Raw genomic sequence first — 19,352 nt, 5'->3', positions numbered from 1 at the left:
AGACAATGGCTCATGTTCATATGAGTTAGAAAGATTCACGTCCAATGATGATACATAGACCAGTTGTAAGACGTATTAGGTTGTGTTGTAGCACGCATACAAGTTTGCTAGTAACAAATAATTTCCCCATAAGATTCACCAAAACACAAAGGAATTTTCTCTGCCGTCGAAAGACTCAACTAGAAATCTATATCTATACCTGACATTAAGGGCCCCTTTGGATTAAAGGATAGGACAAGGAAAAATCTCATGAATTGAGATGACATACTTCTCTAATCCCATAGGAATTAAAAACAAAGGAAAGTATATGACATGGCCTTTGGTAGGAGCTCAGGTGAAACAAAGGAGCTGGCCGCTGCTCCCATTATTTAAATCTGAACAAGTACACAGCATTGAAAGCAAAGCTAGCCGTTATGCAAAAGTGCCTATATATACATGCACACATGTGTATACCTTGCATACATTTCCTTTGCTGATCTGCATTCCGTATAAGCCCCAACACCATCGGGTCATCTCCAAGCACATCAAGAGATATGATCAAACACTTCATATGGTGAATCATAAGTCTCGTAATTTCATTTTCCTTTGCCGACAGAAGTACTAGAAGTAAAATTTGATTCTTTGTTGCACATTTCTCAAACATCAGGTATTGGTAAAATAAACACACAACACATTTGCCATGGATGCAAACTATCGCCACCATTCCCAAAATGATGGTGAGTTCGTGTGCTTTTTTTCCTCCTAGCATAGGAGATTCATCACAACCATCATCTAGTAACAAACCCATACATACATTGGGGTATAGTAGTTTCTGCACCTGGGGGTACCGGACCTTGGGGTCGGTGAGTACCTCCCCGATGAAGTATACGGGTCGCTGGACCTTAAGGTGGTGTCCAGGGTGGCGCTCATCACATGGTTGCTCGCTGCGACGTAGAGGAGGAGGGGTTCTCCTCGTTCGGGAGCGATGAGGATTAGGGTCGATGCCAGTGACGCTTTGAGGCTCTCTAGGGCCTGCTAAGCTTCCTCAGTCCAGACGAAGACGTCCGTCTTTTTGAGGAGCTTGTAGAGTGGCATCCCCCGTTCGCCGAGCCGGGAGATGAATCGGCTCAGGGCGGCCAGACAGCCGGTGAACCTTTGTACGCCCTTGACGTTGCGTATAGGGCCCATGTTGGAGATGGCCGTTATCTTTTTAGGGTTGGCCTCGATGCCGCGCTCGGACACAATGTATCCAAGCAGCTTCCCTTTCGGAACCCCGAAAACACATTTCTCGGGATTCAATTTGATGTTGAACCTTTGGAGGTTCGCAAACGTTGCGGCCAAGTTTGCGATCAGATCACAAGCTTGAGCCGTTTTGACCACTATGTCATCAACATAGACGGCGATTGTTGGTTTCGGCCACTCGGCTTGATCAGGTTGATCGAGCGAGTCGATTTGGTCAGCGAAGCATTGCTACATGCACCTTTGGTAGGTGGCGCCAGCATTCTTCAAACTGAAAGGCATGGTTACATAACAATACAAACCATACGGGGTGATGAACGAGGTTGCGAGTTGATCAGACTCTTTCATCATAATCTGGTGATAGCCTGAGTAGGCATCTAGAAAAGAGAGGATCTCGCATCCTGAGGTGGAGTCGACTATCTGTTCTATGTGTGGCAAGGGAAAGTGATCCTTTGGACACACTTTGTTGAGGCCAGTATAATCAATGCACATTCTCTATTTCCCGGTCTTCTTTTTAACAAGAACAGGATTGGCAAGCCAGTCGGAGTGGAATACCTCTCTGATGAATCCGGCTGCCAGGAGTTTGGCGATCTCTTTGCCTATGGCCCTGCGCCTCTCGTCGTCGAAGCGACGCAGGCGCTGCTTGGCGGGCTTCGAGCCGAGGATGAGGCGCAGCGCGTGCTCGACGACCTCCCATGGTATGCCTGGCATGTCAGAAGGCTTCCATGCGAAGACATCACGATTCGCGCGCAGGAAGTCAATGAGCTCGCATTCCTATTTGGCCGGGAGCTGGGTCCCGATCCGCACCGTCTTGATAGGGTCAGTGGGGTCGATTCCCACCGCCTTGGTTTCCTCGAGTGGGCGAAAGGCCATCGAGGAGGTTGGTTTGTTGCAGTCCGGGATTGCTGAAAGGTCCTTGTGTGGTTTTGGTAATTGAATGACAACCCTAGGTGGATTAATTGTGTTTATGTGAGATACATAGGTGATTAGTCCACAAGTATATGTGTGTGAGCAACATATGCCGTGAAGGTGAAAATGGTTTGGAGATGTTGCAAAGCTCACACATGTGATGATGAAGGAGCTTATTGCACATGAGACATGACATTGAGTCATGTGATCAAGGTGGAGAAGATCAAGACAAGACTTGGCTTGATGGACCGGTTGCAAGCGTGAAGGGCAAGTCGGAGGCTTTGGAGCGATGGACCGCGTGGCGGTGAAGCTTGAGCAAGACTTGGCGCCGATGGACGAAGGCAACGGTGAAAAGCAAGTGATGTCAAGATCGATGAACCAATATGATCACGTGATGATATGAAGTGGATCATATCATTGTTGATCATGTTGGTGCATGTGTTGCATCAACATTGGAGATGGAATGGAATGCGCAAGGCAAAGGTATAACCTAGGGCATTTCATTTCACCGGTCATAGGTGTGTAGAGAAGTTGATGATCGGGTTTAGGATAGATGGCCGTACTATCAAGAGGGGCAAACTTGTTTGCATATCGGTCATCTAGTGCCACTCGAGTGATCTAACTTTGCATCGTCGCTAGGATTGAGTGGCGTGGCAAGTTGAGTGGCTAATCCTTTGGAAAATGATTGTGAAAATGCTAACACATATACACATGGTGGTGTACACTTGGTGGTGTTGGCACATTTACAAAGGAGATGAAGTTGGAGTTGATGTGGATCAACTCGGCGTTGGAACGGAGGTGAGAAGGGTTTGAAACTCCACCAGCGGAGTGTCATTTTCCGACGGTGCCACCTGCGCCCTATTCCGAAAAGATAGGGTCTCACAGAGTGGATCAGACTCTGGTCACACAGTGACCGAACGCTGGGTTGCAGCGTCCGGTCAGTAGTGGCACTCAGCGGGCAGGCATCGGTCATCGACCGGACGCTGGCGCTGGATGTGACCGGACGCTGACAGGGTGCGTCCGGTCAGGGTGACGTATGGTGACACAGGTAGAGCAGAAGCTAGAGAGTGACCGAACACTGGTGCTGCGTCCGATCGCGATCGACCGGACACGTCCGGCCATGAAATGTCGTTGATGGAACCTTATTGGAAACGACCGGACGCTGGAGGCTCAGCGTCCGGTCAGTTGAAGCCGTTGCGTCCAGTCGTTAGTTGACCATTGAGATCGGATGAATAGCGTTTGAAGGAGGGGACACATGGCGAGTATCGCATGACCGGACGCTGAGGTCCAGCGTCCGGTCGATCGGACCGGAGCGTCCGGTCGTCTCGAGTTTTGCCCAGTGAAGGGGTAACGGCTCTATTTGTTCGTGGGGTTATAAATAGAAGCCATGGTCGGCCTTGGGCCAGAAGCTGAGCACCCTCACGCCTATGTGGCTTGTGTAGGAGTGCTTGGATGCCCTCTAACTCAGTTATGCTTGCAAGAGTGCGAATCGATTGCGAGTGAGTGTGATTCTAGTGCGTTGCATTGTGAGATTGCATCGAGTGGACTAGGTGATCGAGTTGCAAGCCGGTGGTGCTTGTTACTCTTGGAGGTTGCCACCTCCTAGACGGCTTGGTGGTGGTCTCCATCAAAGCCCGCAAGAAGCTTGTGCGGTGCTCCGGAGAAGAGCTTTGTGAGGGGCATTGTGCTCGCCCCGCAGGAGCCGCGAAGAGCAACTCTAGTTGAGCGTGTCATTGAGCTACCCTCACTTTTGGGGTAGGTTCTTGCGGTGCCCGACGTGTGGGCTTGGCGGGTGATGCCAATTAGCCACCGAACCACCAAGTGAGCGGTTGACACAACGGGGACGTAGCGTGTTGGCAAGCACGTGAACCTCGGGAGAAAATCACCGTGTCAACCTTGTTCTTCCTGTTGGTTTGCAATCCCCTTACACAAGCTTATGATTACTTTTATATACATTGTGCTTGTGTAGTTGCTCTTGTAATTAGTTAGCTTGTGTAGCTCATTAGTTACCTTCTTGCTTGTGTAGCATAGAAGTAGCTCCCTTGCGTGGCTAATTTGGTTTGTGTAACCTTGTTAGTCACTTTGCTTAGTTTGTGTAGCTAAGTATTTGCGCTCTCTAATTTGGCATTGGTTGCCTTGTTATTGAGCATTGCTAGTGAGCTTAGTTGCCTTTGTGCTTTTGCTTACTAGCATGTGTAGGAGCTCCCTCATTGCTTGAAATACTAGTGGCATAGGTTTGTGTGATCTTGCTCCTAGAATTGGTTAGGTGAGCTCTAGTTAGCCCAGCACCTTTGTTGCTTAATTAGTATCTTTGGAAGGTGCTAGAGAACATAAATAGAGGGGTGTAGTCTTGGCTAGACCAATAGTTTTAATTCCACACTTGTTTCGGTTAGCCGATGTGATTATTTTTAGAAAGGACTATTCACCCCCTCTCTAGTCTGCCATCTCGACCTTACAACTGCTAGGGTCAACGACTCCCTAAGCCGCGGGAGCTCGGATGAGTTGATGATGGCGGTGGCGAGCTCAAAATGCTCACGGTCGCACATGAAGGCGTGCGAGAAGGCGCTGCCCACGGTGATGACATCGTTTGGTCCCGGCATCTTCAGCTTGAGGTAGGTGTATTTGGGGATCACCATGAATTTGGTGTAGCATGGCCACCCTAAGATGGCGTGGTAGGACCCTGGGAAGTCCACCACTTCGAAGGTGAGGACCTCTGAGCGGAAGTTGGCTCGGTTGCCAAATGTGATGGGCAGGTCGATCTGCCTGAGCGGGTACGCCTGTGCTCCCGGGATCATGCCGTGGAAGAGAAAGCCCGCTGGGTGGAGTTCCAACTGGGGGATGCACATGGCGTCGAGGGTGTCGGCGTAGATGATGTTGAGGTTGCTGCCTCCATCCATTAGCACCTTGGTGAGGCGCTTCTTGTAGATGATGGGGTCGATGACGAGTGGGTAGTGTCCCGGTCTGGCGACATGGGAGGGATGGTCCCTCTGATCGAAGGTGATCAGAGATTCCGACCAGCTAAGGAAGGAGGGGACGGCCGTCTCGACGACGCATGCCTCTCTGTAGCATACCTTGTGCTGGCACTTGGAGCAGATGGCATCGGATCCCCCGAAGATCATGATGCATTCCTCAGGGTCAAGGAAGCTGTCCCCATCCTTGCCCACCGCAACTCCTTTCTTGGCTGCCGCCTCTTTGCCGTCTCCTTTGTAAGGAAAATGGACCCTTGGCCTATTTACTTTGAATTTTGGTGTTTGATGACCAACACAACCAAATTAGACTAATGAATTTGCAAGTGTTTGTTTTGTAGTCCAACAGGGTGCAAGAAGTGACTTGGTCGAAGGCAACATGATGATCCGATGATCAACACCTTAAGCAAGACCTTAGGAGCACAAGAAAAGACCCAAGAGATCAAGCAAAGTCCAAGCATAAAGATAGGAACCAAGCCGTACGCAAGATCACGAAGAAACAAGCTCGCAGATGCGACCGGACATAAGGACCAGACGCTGGAAGCGCGACCGGACACTAGACCGGTGGCTCGGCAGACAAGCGACCGGACGCGAGGACCAGACGCTGGTGGCAACCGACCGGACGTAGGAACACAGCGTCCGATCGAGTACAGAAAGGTTCTAGAGCGACATATCTACGACCGGACGCGTCCGGTGTTAGGCGACCGGATGCTGGCCAGCGTTCGATTAGTACATTGCCGGCTCAACGGTCGAGACGACCGGACGCATCCGGTCAGGACGATTCAGCGTCCGGTCAGTAGCAGTTTGGCGGGAGTTCGACCCCAACGGCTACTTTCTCAGTGGGGCTTATAAATACAACCCCCAACCGGCCATTTGAGAATAGTGGAGCTAAGGAAACATGTCAAGGGTGTTGATACACCATTTTAGTGATCTCCACATGCATAGTGCTTAGTGTTTCATTAGGTGATTAGCATAAGTGCTTTGCGAAGTGCTTAGGTTGATTAGACCACGCTTATGCGCTTGCTCTAGGTTTATGCCTAGTGTTTAGTGAGGTTTGCATACCTCTTGCCACCCCGTGCTTGAGAGCACAAGTGTTGTACATCGGAGGGGCTTGAAGTCTTGCAAGATCACACCAACCGCGTTTGTGGTGTGGCCGCCACCATGTACCAGAGGGAACAAGGCCCACGGCGTTTCGGCCGGAAGCTTGATAGTGAAGACGGCAGGGAGCATCCGGGAGAGGCTTGCCGAGAGGCACATCGGAGACCCACTTGCATGTGGGGAAGGCCCGAGGCTATCCATAGAGTTACCCGACTAGGAGCTTGGCCCTTGCGAGGGATTCCTTGCGAGGGGCTCCAACGAGGACTAGGGGGAAGCTTGCGCGCTTCTCGATACCTCGGTAAAAATACCGGAGTCGTCGACGGGAGTTTGCATATCTCTACCTTGCTCTTTAGGTTCCACATTTACATTGTTTACCTTACTACGTTTGTGGTAGAGATAGCTATACACTAGCAAAACCACAGTTGCACATCTAGATAGTTTATCTATTACATAGGTTTTGCTAGGGTTAGAAAAAGAGGCCATCGTTTAGGAGTTAGAATTTTAAGTTACCTAATTCACCCCCCCCCCCCTCTTAGGCATCACAGTCCCTTTCAATTGGTATCAGAGCCGGTTGGCTCATATTCGGACCTTTGGCTTAACCGTCGTTGAGTCGACGCTATTGTAGAGTGGTTGGGATGGATACCGCTAGGCCTCTAAAATTTGACGGCACTAACTTCCCATACAATAAAGCTAGAATGGCTTGCCACCTTGAGGCGGTTGATTTTGGTGTATGGAGAGTCACTTGTGATAGGATGAAACCCATTAAGAATCCCGAAAAGCCCACAAAGAGTGATGAAAAAGAAATGCATTTTAATGCTAGAGCTAAGAATTGCTTGTTTGAATCATTTAGCATGGATGTGTTTAACCAAGTGTTCACCTTAAATACGGCACATGAAATTTGGTTAAAACTCCAAGAGCTCCATGATGGCACAAGTAATGTCCGTGAACAAAAACATTGTCTAGCTAAGCAAAATTATGATTTCTTTGCTATGAATAATGACGAGCTTGTTTATGATATGTATTCTCGATTGAATCTAATTATCAATGAGCTCCATTCAATAGGATTATTAAAGCTAGATGATGCGGACATCGTGAGAAAGATCATCTCCATTCTACCACAAAAGAAATATGCAAGCATCATCACCATCCTTCACAACATGGAGAACTTGAGCACCATAACCCCGGGCATTGTCATTGGTAAGCTAGTGGCATTTGAAATGTCACGTAAGATGGGTCAAGGAGAAGCATCTTCATCAAGCAAAGGCAAAGCTCTCGCTTGTAGCGAGAAGAAAAAGATGAAGGGCAAGAAAGTTGAGTCAAGCTCAAGCTCAAGCTCCTCAAGTGAAGAAGAAGATGATGAGGATGATGATGATGATGAACAAGAATCAAGTGATGATGATCAATCTTCCTCCTCCACCTCCGACCTTGATGAAGAATTAATCAAACTTATCAAAAAGGTGGAGAAGATGATCGTAAGGCTCAATGTCAAGGGTGTGCCCATCCAAATTCAAGACATCGTTTTCACTAATCAAAGAAACGAGCAAAGAAAGAGAGGATGCTATGGATGCGGCGAGTTAGGGCACTTTGTGGAAGTTTGTCCAAACAAGCCTATACCCAAGGCAAAGAAGAAGGCGTGCAAGAACAAAGCCCTCACATCAATAAGGTCATGGGATGATTCTTCAAGTGAAGAAGATCATCACAAGAGGCAAGGGCGCAAGCACTCATCATCAAGCTCTTCTCGTGTGTGCCTTATGGCACGAGGTAATGAAAGCTCATCCTCTAGTGAGAGCGATAGTGATGATGATTTGCCTTCTTATAATACAATTGTGCAACAAAATCTTAAATATGCTAAAGTTTGCACTAGTCAACAAAAGAAGCTCAAAAACTTAAAAGAAGAGCTAGGTAGTTCACAAGAAGCATACAAAAATTTGCTTGAACAATATGAAAACTTTGCAAATCTCAATGTTGAACTATCCACTAAAATTGAGCAACTTGAGGCTAGTGCAACAACAAATGCATGCACAATCAATGATGAGCAACTTTTAAAGAAAAATGAAAAATTAAAAGAAAAGTTAGCTAGCTCACAAGAAGCATATAATAGTTTGCTTGCTAAAATGGAAACCATGTGCAAACATTGTGATGAGCTAACTAATAAAGTTGCTAATCTTGAAGCCGTTAGCACAAACCCCACCAAGGCATCTAAAAAGAAAAGTTATATCTTTAACATGTCAAAAAGGGATGCCTCTACTTCTTGTAATGATTTATGTTTAGACTCACCTTTGTGCAACCAAGTTTATGTTGAGAAAGTTATTGTAGATACATGCACACAAGAGGATGCAAAGGAGAATGAGTAACTCAAGCAAGAAGTAGCTCGCCTCACCAAGGACTTGACTCAAGTAAAAGGCAAGGTGAAGCAAACCCAACTTCATCAAGATAACACCATCAAGGGAGTGAAGAAGCTTGATGAAGGACAAACCGTGGTTTGTTACGTGTGCCATAAGGAAGGTCACAAGTCCTATGAGTGCAAGGTGAAGAATGGGGGAGGAGCAAAGAAGAAGGAGAAACAGCAAACAAGCAAGCTCTCCAACACCTACACCAACAAGGTGGACAAGAAGGCCTCCACACCTTACCTCTTGAAGAAGAAGAAAAATAACAAGGTGGTGGCCATCAAGGTGAACAAGCAAGCCAACAATGGGGTCAAACGCTTTTGGGTGCCAAAGGAAATCATTTCCAACATGAAGAGCACCAAGAAGGTTTGGATCCTGAAAGGGAAGTGAGAAGTCCGTCAGACTTCGGGAAATTTGGAGACTTGGCAAAGTTTGGGTGCATTACATGGGGTGCATCATGATGGACAAAGTCATTGCCAAATAGGTTAGTGAATACTATGGACCCAAATTCCCCTTCCCATGTTAGATAACTAGATGTCATTACTTTCAATTAGCATTTATTTCAATTGGTATTGTCTTTCAATTGGTATACTCTTAAAGCATCTAGTTATCTTTTATGCCTAATGTTTGCATTTACATGCTTAAATACTTTGTCATGCATTCAATAGGTATATCATATGGTAGGCTTGCTCGGTTTCATTATCAACCCTTGGAGCAAACCTACATGGTTTAAAATTGTTTAGGAGCACGGCACATAGCTTGTTTTACAATTAATTATCTAATATGTGCCATGGTCCAAATTGTGGGTAATCTCTCCCAAATATCATCTTTCAAGTGGTATTTTGATACTTAAATCAATGTGCACAAATTTTACAAGTATTCAACACTTGTGTGCACAAATTTAGGGGGAGCTTAATCTACAACTTGGATGCTTTGAGACTAACACTTTTTCAAATGGTATCAATTTTTCAAACCTATCACATGTGTAGTAGTCTCATTGTAAGGAAATTGTAGTCCCCGGAGTTAAGCATCATTCTTCAATTGGCATCATCATGTTGATTTCATTTCATATTTATATGCTTTCTCCATGCATTATATAGATTAAACTCTCTTGTGCAATAAATTGCTAATTATGCATATGCTTTGCTTTCTACCATATGTATGCATACATTTAGGGGGAGCTTAGTCTATATAATGTGAGAGTCAAATTTTGTGATCCATTTCATTCTATACACAAAGGATCACGAAATTTGACCCTCCCTTGTGCTACTAATGTCTTCCTTTTCGGTGTTTGATGCCAAAGGGGGAGAATTTGAAGGACCAAAGGCAAGCATCAAGTTGATGTCTACAAGTGGTAATGGTCCAAGAAAGGGAGGAAAGTGAATTATGGATTAGTCTAAGTAATGAAAGATTTTTTTAGAACACTAGGCTTTAATCTATAATGTCACATGGGGACAGTTGCAAGGGCAAGACAAGCTTTTAAGTAAAGTTTCAATTAGTATCTATCAAATTAGTATCATATAACCTTGCCCTTTGCATTGCAACCTAGCAAGTAGGTAGTTTTTAACTTCCAAATTCTAATTATTTGCTTGCTTTGGTCGTGTTGGCATCAATCACCAAAAAGGGGGAGATTGTAAGGAAAATGGACCCTTGGCCCATTTACTTTGGATTTTGGTGTTTGATGACCAACACAACCAAATTGGACTAATGAATTTACAAGTGTTTGTTTTGTAGTCCAACAGGGTGCAAGAAGTGACTTGGACGAAGGCAACGTGATGATCTGATGATCAACACCTTAAGCAAGACCTTAGGAGCACAAGAAAAGACCCAAGAGATCAAGCAAAGTCCAAGCATGAAGATAGGAACCAAGCCGTACGCAAGATCACGAAGAAACGAGCTCGCAGATGCGACCGGACGCAAGGACCAGACGCTAGAAGCGCAACTGGACGCTGGACCGGTGGCTCGGTAGACAGGCGACCGGACGCAAGGACTGGACACTGGCGGCAACCGACCGGACGCAGGAACGCAGCGTCCGATCGAGTACAGAAAGGTTCCAAAGCGGCATATCTGCGACCGGACGCGTCCAGTGTTAGGCGACCGGACGCTGGCCAGCGTTCGATCAGTACATTGCCGGCTCAACGGTCGGGACGACCGGACGCGTCCGGTCAGGATGATTCAGCGTTCGGTCAGTAGCAGTTTCATGGAAGTTCGACCCCAACGGCTACTTTCTCAGTGGGGCTTATAAATACAACCCCCAACCGGCCATTTGAGAATAGTGGAGCTGAGGAAACATGTCAAGGGTGTTGATACACCATTTTAGTGATCTCCACATGCATAGTGCTTAGTGTTTCATTAGGTGATTAGCATAAGTGCTTTACGAAGTGCTTAGGTTGATTAGACCACGCTTATGCGCTTGCTCTAGGTTTATGCCTAGTGTTTAGTGAGGTTTGCATACCTCTTGCCACCCCGTGCTTGAGAGCACAAGTGTTGTACATCGGAGGGGCTTGAAGTCTTGCGAGATCACACCAACCGCGTTTGTGGTGTGGCCGCCACCGTGTACCAGAGGAAACAAGGCCCACGGCATTTCGGCCGGAAGCTTGATAGTGAAGACGGTGGGGAGCATCCGGGAGAGGCTTGCCGAGAGGCACATCGGAGACCCACTTGTGCGTGGGGAAGGCCCGAGGCTATCCATGGAGTTACCCAACCAGAAGCTTGGCCCTTGCGAGAGATTCCTTGCGAGGGGCTCCAACGAGGACTAGGGGGAAGCTTGCGCGCTTCTCGATACCTCGGTAAAAATACCGAAGTCATCGACGGGAGTTTGCATATCTCTACCTTGCTCTTTAGCTTCCGCATTTACATTGTTTACCTTACTACGTTTGCGGTAGAGATAGCTATACACTAGCAAAACCACAGTTGCACATCTAGATAGTTTATCTATTGCATAGGTTTTGCTAGGGTTAGAAAAAGAGGCCATAGTTTAGGAGTTAGAATTTTAAGTTACCTAATTCACCCCTCCCCCCTCTTAGGCATCACGGTCCCTTTCATCCTTCTTTCGGCCCACTGGCCTATCGCATGGAACGTTTGAGGAGCTCACAGTCCTTGTAGAGGTGTTTGACGGGGTAGGCATGGTTGGTGCATGGGCTATCCATGAGCTTGTTGAAGTGGTCAGACAGGCCCTGCTAGGGCTGCTTGCCCGTGTGATCAGCTGTGGCGACCAACGAAGTGTTGGCTGGTCAGCGCTGATCCTTTTTGTTCTTCTTGGCCCTCTGCATGGAGGGGCCCTCATCTTGGTCCTCGTGCTTGGCCTTGCCTTTGTCCCGGCCTCCGTTGAAGACCACTCCAACCACCTCCTCGCTAGAGGCGTGGTTTGTGGTGACGTCGAGCAGGTCACGGGTGGTACGGGGCTTCAGACACCCAAGCTTGTGGATTAGGGACTCGCAGGTTGTCCCAGAGAGGAATGCATTGATGATGTCCGCGTTGACGATATCAGGAAGGGAGTTGCATCGTTTGGAGAACCTATAGATGTAATCCCATAGGGACTCGCTGGGCTCCTACTGGCAGCTCTTGAGGTCCTAGGAGTTACCAGGGCGGATATACGTCCCTTGGAAATTTCTAACAAAGACCCTCCTGAGGTCCGCCCAGTCGCGGATGCTGTCATGCGGGAGGAATTCATGCCATGCCCGAACATGTTCCTCGACACAGATAGGGAGATATTGAATGATGAAATGGTCATCATCCACCCCTCTGGCTTAGCAGGTGAGTCAGAAATCTTCGAGCCATATACTAGGGTTCATCTCCCCAGTGTACTTGGCGATGTTGGTGGGCGGTCGGAAGCACTGTGGAAACAACGCTCTCTAGATCTGTCGGCCAAAGGCCCATGGTCCCAGGTCACCTGGGCTGGGACTCTGGTCATCTGGCCAGTGACCATGCCTAGGGCGCGTTTCACCGGTCCCCTCAATGGTCTAGCCGAGGCCCATGTCGCCCGCCCTCACCGCCACCCGATGGACGTCATCATCATGCTGAGCCTGATGTTGGTTGCTGATGACGCTACGAGCGTCTTGGTTCGGACCAAGCCATTCGTGTACCGATGGTCGGTGTGGAGCAAGCGCCAGGTCAGACCACGGTGCAGCTATGGCCTCCTGTGCCACGCTTGGCGGCTATAGCAGTGAGCGGATGGAGTGATCCATCTGGTGCGTACCTACTCCCCTAGTGGGGAGAGAGGCTATGAGTTGGAGTCACGATGCGGAGCTTTCCGCCTGTTGAATGGTGGCGGCTTCCACCAGCGCTCAGAGGTTCCGTTGGACCGCCCACTCCTGGGGGTCGACGGGCTCGGGAACACCGCGTAGAAGCATTGTCGTAGCGGCGATGTTCTGGCTAGCCTGAGCGAACTATGGGGGATCATTCCCCTCATCCATGATGTCACGGTGGACCTGGCGGGCGCGACCCTAGGTGCCGCTCACCGGGTTACGCGCATGGGGCACAACGTGCTGCATCGAGCATGCCGGTGCAGGTGGCGGCTGGTTCTGCCGCCATTGTTGTAGCTCCTTGGTGTGCTCTTGTGCTAGCGCGAGGGCCCCCGCATGAGGGTCCAGAGGGGTGTGAGTCTGCATGGACTCCGCTACCACCGCACGGCTATCCCGGAGCATTTGCCATAGTGCACTCACAGGACAGACGGTGGCTAGGTGCCACATCGCTGATGCTAGAGCCATCGCTCTCAACCTCGTCATCCAGGAGTTCGTGGAAAGTGGTGGGAGCATAGCTCGCCATTCCCACGAATTTGGATGTGAGAGGGGGCGGTGCCAGCATCCTTTGGAGCCCCCAAGCGTACGCATCTATGGGGGATGCAAGGTCGTAGGGGTACCGGTCGTACGATGGTTGCGGTGTGGACAGTGCAGTCCCTCCGAATAATCGGCGGAAGATAGTAAATAGCGAGTAAATAACAGCATGTACATTACTCACAGCGGGGTTTGAGCAGAGCGTTTGCTTGGAATGAAGCGTAGGCGCCTCATTGTTGAAGTCATCATGTGTCCTAGAGCCGATGGAGGGCGCCCCTCGCGGAGGTGTAGTACGCCGAGCCGGTCGGTGACGAAGTCTAGGCTTTTGAAGAGGAAGGCCTAGGACGGCTCGAAGACGGGTGGAACCCATGTCCCAACAGGTGGGAGTGTAGGAAACTCTAACGAGCCGAAGCGAGTCATATCGCTTGAGCCTGCCATGGTGAAGGTGGCGGAAAAGTGGGCCATCCGATGACCAAAAAGTGTGAACGTATAGCGTCCTCCCCACGGATAGAGCCAACTGTCGGTGCAGAAAGTGACCAACACATAAATATTTGTAGTTTTGTCGTACGTTGTGATCGGATGTGGCCTAGCACTCAATGACACATGGTTTATACTCGTTCAGGCAACGTGCCCTACGTCCAGTTTGAGTCGGTCGGTGACTTTATTCCTGAGCCTAGGTGCTCAAAGTTTGCTGTGGGGTTACAAATGAAAGGGAGAAAGATGGGGGTGCAAGAGGTCTGGTCAGACTTCGGTCTGAAGGGCTGAGAGTGATGGGAGCTCCGCTATGTGCTAAGTGTTCGAGCGTATGCTCTATTGGGATCCTTGGTTGTTCGGATCATTGGAGTGTGTTTCAGTTGTTGGAGAGTTGATTCCCCACTTTGGGAGAGAGCGCATCCCCTTTTATAGATGAAGGGGATGGCCTTACAAGTGTGTGTGTGTGAGAGAGAGTGTGTACGTATGCTAAGTCTCGTTGCCCATGCCATCGGGTACAAGATGATTGTAGGCGCCCATAACACTGTTAATGTTAGATGCATGTGGGAGGTTGCGTCGTCTTCTTCTGGTATGGCAGATGTCGGTGCCTGCCATACTGTTGATGCCCAGAGGCATGCAAGGGGTTTTACCGTGCTTGTCTAGTATGGGAGTTTGCGGGCACCCACAACACTATAGGGTAAATGTCGGCACCCACAACACTGCTTGGGTTCTGACATGCCTAGAAGGTTGTAGGGCACTCTTCTGACATGTCCTGTTGGTATTGTCCTGCCTTCTAGTTGGAGAGGCAGGCCGGAGTCAGAAGCGAGCGTTGTTCCTCCTTGGCGAGGCCTTCTGGTCGAAGAGGCGGGCCGAAGTCGGAAGAGAGCGCTATTCCTCCTTAGCGAGGCCTTCCGGTCGGAGATTGGATCACCCTTTTGGCCTATCGTTTAGGTATTTGGGCCGGCCTAGTAGTTGCGCATTGTTCGCGACGTCGTTTGTTGGGCCGAGCCTTTGCTGGGAAGCCGATCAATGAGGGACCCTAGGTTTATGAACCCGACAGATAGCGGAGAACATAGTGATTGGCAAGGCACCAGGATTCCATATGGATGATAATAGAACTCTGTGGTTTGGGAAAAGACTATATGTGCCTAAGAATAAGGCTATACAGGATGCAATTCTATGTGAGGCACATGAGTTTGCTTACTCTATACACCCGAGAGTACCAAGATGTACTTGGATATGAAAGAGAAGTATTGGTGGTACGTACTAAAGAGAGATGTTGCTGAGTATGTTGCTATATATGATACCTGTCAAAGAGTCAAAGCTGAACATCAAAGACCTGCAGGATTATTACAACCAATGAAGATACCTGAGTGGAAGTGGGAAGAAGTTGGTATGGATTTCGTTGTTGGGTTACCACGCACTCAGAGAGGTTATGATTCAATTTGGGTGATAGTGGATCGGTTAACTAAAGTTGCTCACTTCTTACCGATCACGACTACCTATACTAGACCCCAATTGGCTGCATTATATATGAAAAGAATAGTATGTCTGCATGGTGTTCCAAAGAAGATCGTGTCTGACAGAGGTACTCAATTCACGTCACACTTTTGGCAAACATTACATACCTCATTGGGAACAAAGTTGAATTTCAGTACAGCGTATCACCCTCAGACCGATGGGCAAACTGAGAGGATTAATCAGATATTAGAGGACATTTTGAGAGCTCGTGCATTGCAGTATGGTTCAAGTTGGGACAAGAGTTTGCCTTATGCTGAGTTCTCGTATAACAACAGATATTAGAAGAGTCTCAAGATGGCACCTTTCAAAGTTTTGTATGGACAAAAGTGTAGAACCCCATTGTTTTGGAATCAAATGGGAGAAACTTAAGTGTTCGGACCGAATGTTTTAAGAGATGCAGAAGAGCAAGTAATGATGATTAGGGATAACTTGAGAGTGGCACAATCTCGACAGAAAAGTTATGCTGACACTCGAAGAAGAGAATTAGTTTTTGAAAAAAGGGATTATGTTTACCTAAAAGTGTCACCAATGAGAAGTGTGAGAAGGTTTAACATGAAAGGAAAGTTAGCACCAAGGTATATTGGACATTTCAAGGTTTTAGAGAGACGTGGAGAAGTAGCTTATCAGTTGGAATTGCCTGAGAGCTTGTTAGGTGTACATGATGTGTTTCATGTGTCCCAATTAAAGAAATGTTTGTGTATACCAGAGGAGCAGATACCCTTAGAAGAGCTTACAGTTAAGGAAGATCTTACCTATGAGGAGTCTCCGGTAAAGATTTTGGAGACGATAGAAAGGGTTATAAGGAGCCGAGATATAAAGATGTGTAAGGTTCAGTGGAATCGGTATACAGAAGATGAGGCTACTTGGGAAAGAGAAGAGGATCTGAGGAAAACATACCCGTAGCTTTTTGAGTAAGCATCGTCCGAATATCGAGGACGAGATTCATTTTAAGGGGGGGTAGAATTGTAACACCGTAAAATTTGCATGATTTTAAAATAGGAGAAAATGAATTAATTATGTATTTTATGAGCATTTAAATTTAAGAAAATAATAACTTTGTTAAAAATAAAATCGAATATAGGTCAACATACATGTGTGTGCATCCATGTTGCTGCACATTTATTTTGTGATGCTTTGGTTTGATTGGAATTTGCAAAAGAATTTGAATTTGAGTTTAAATTGGATTTGAAATTGTGTTAAGAAAATAGAAAATGAGTTTTATTTGCCCTCTCCCTCTATTTGGACTGCTGGCCCATGGCGTAGCCCGCCTTCTCTCCCTCACTCCCCTGCATGGGCCTCGCTCCCGGCCCAGTGCCCTCACCCTTCCTCTCCTGGCCTAGCTTCGCCCGTGGCCCGCTCGGCAGCGCGCCCGCACCGTTCCCCTCTCCCGCTGACGCTAATAGGCGGACCCCACTGGCCAGTCGTCTTCTTTTTCCTCCCCATGCGAGACTGGGTCGGTCACGACCGCCATCGCCGCTGAGTTCGCCTCATCTACGTCGCGTCGTGGCGTGACCCGCACGCCGAAGCCGCCCATAAATAGCGGCCCTTGCGCACACCGCCTCCTCCTAATCCTAGAGCAAGCCGCCGCCCTCGCTTGAGCCACAGCAAAACCATAGCCCTAGCACCGCTGCTGCCATCGAGTCGAGCAACCGCCGTGCATCGTCGGTCCATCCCCGTCCTTACTTTCGATCTTAGTGAGTTCGCCTTGATCTCCTCTTTCTCTTGATGCCTTCAGTTTGTTTCCCCATGGTCTATAGGTCATATCCCATGTGCGCCGCCCGCCTCTGGCCATGGCACCACCGTCGGAACTCGCCGCCGGCCTCGCCGTCAGCTCTATCTCTGGTTTATTTCCAACCATCCGATCCAAAATCAAGGGCCGAGATTAGAACATACCCCTTCGTCTATCATTTTGCAAAAAGGCCCTTATAATTATTTAGATCTTAACCCACCATCCCTGCATTTATTCTAAAGAGCCCTTGCCTTTTCTTTAAATTATATCTGCAGTCCTTAGGCAGATTTAAAATCAGGTTTTAATTATTTTAAATTCGGAAATTAAGTTTTATCTATTTACAAAACTGTCACTACTTTCTGTAGGCCATAAAATCTTCGTTTTAACTCTGATTTGATCCGTTTAACTTGCGTTAGGTTCGTAATTCCATAATCTACATGTTCATACTACTGTTAGGTATGTTTTCAACTTTTAAAATTCAAGGTTAGATTTAATCTACTATTTTATTAAATGAAACCTTGTTTAATTCATAACTTCTTTGTTTTAGCTCCGAATTTTATGATCTTCGCGTCTGTGTGATCTTAGCGAGACGTAGATTCGTTTTATAAAGTTTTCATCTAGATTTTATGCTGATTGGTGTACTATTCTAATCTATAGCCTTTGTTTTCTTTACATGATTGCTTCTGGATGCTTGTATGTTGCTGTGGTTATCGAGTATAGATGGTGAGCAATTCGTGGGTGATCAAGAGTACTACTTTGACGAGCAGGAATAGCAGGAGCACTTTGTTCAAGGCAAGTATAGCATGGGATCATCCTTGTTTCCTATCAACTTTAATACATTTAATTCATGTTGCATGTGTCACCTTGATAGGGATTCCCTAGAATTGAACCTATACCTTGACTCCTATGGGATATGCATTGGGTAGCTTTGCTAGTGCTCAACTAAACCATGATCTTGTAACTTGACTAATGGTATATGCAATAAACATTAAAACATGACGTTTTAGCAACTTGGAAACAGAGGGCTGGAGTGTTTAGCTACTTTCTAAATACTTTAGATTCCTCTCCCTAAGGACTTATCTGTAAGTGATCATCCAGGACTTACAGTACAACTGTGAGGGCTACATGGCTCTGGCTTTAGCTCAGTATGGGGACATTTTCTAGCTTGTTAGTGGTTACCTTTATTGGCGTAAGAATGGCTTGATGAATCAGGTATAGGACAACCTCTACTCTTATGTGTATAGCCGTGAGGGAATTGTGCCATTCGACAGGGGTGTTCCTATATCTGTTTGCCGAGTGAATCTAATGGCCCTAACTTGTTAGATGAACCTTTGAAAGGCTTCATGGTGAACCCTGCCTGCTCATCTTGGAAGTATTTTGGGAGTAATTAACCCGGGCATATGGGTATCATGACTCACGGTAAAAGTGTACAACCTCTACAGAGTGTAAAACTGGTATATCAGTCGTGCTCTCGGTCACAAGTGGCCTTGAAACATTTATGGAATAGATGATCACTAAGAATTATCCGTTTATGCTATTTATTATTCATGTTTACATTGAGCATGTGTTTTACTTTGGGATTGAAACAACTTGTTGCTACTCTTATGCTAAAATGGTGACAACTAAAAGCTGAATATTGTTAAACCTGTGTCAAGCCTTTTGAGCCTCATGAACCCCATGTTACACTTGTTGAGTACGACACATATTTATGCTTGTTTATTTTTATTATTTAGATAAAAATCCCGGATGGGTAACAGATGGCTATGGTGATGACGACTTTCCTGAGGATTACTAGACTTGTGGTCAACCAGTTGACATCCCTGTGATATGGAGCTTCTGCGAGAGATTTTTCTTTATACTTCCGCTACATTTATGTGAAGACTCTGTCTTATTATTCTTGATGTAATAAACACTTGTGATGATACTATTTATAATTTATCGGCTTATGTGTGTGATTGATCTCTGGGCGCATATAAGATTTTGCATCCTATTTTATCCTTAAAATTGGGTGTGACAACACAATAGCAAAAAATGCAAGTAATGAGACCTTGCAATATGAGTTTTAACACAGTGGAGAAACAAAAGTCATCATTTCAGTGCAATGCTTGATGCAATTACACAGCTTACATGCATATGCATACACCCACCTTCCCTACATCCTCATTAGATCTTGAGAAGACCAAGCTTGGAGTCATGGCCATGGTTGAGACAGGAAAAATTGATGACTAGGGGCGCAAGAAAATTTCACATTCGCTCACCACAGGAAAATCTCACATTG

The sequence above is a fragment of the Miscanthus floridulus genome, chromosome 15, assembly GCF_019320115.1.
Source record: "Miscanthus floridulus cultivar M001 chromosome 15, ASM1932011v1, whole genome shotgun sequence".
Lineage (NCBI taxonomy): Eukaryota > Viridiplantae > Streptophyta > Magnoliopsida > Poales > Poaceae > Miscanthus > Miscanthus floridulus.
The sequence above is the reverse complement of the archived record's forward strand: the minus strand, read 5'-3'. Positions refer to the sequence as shown.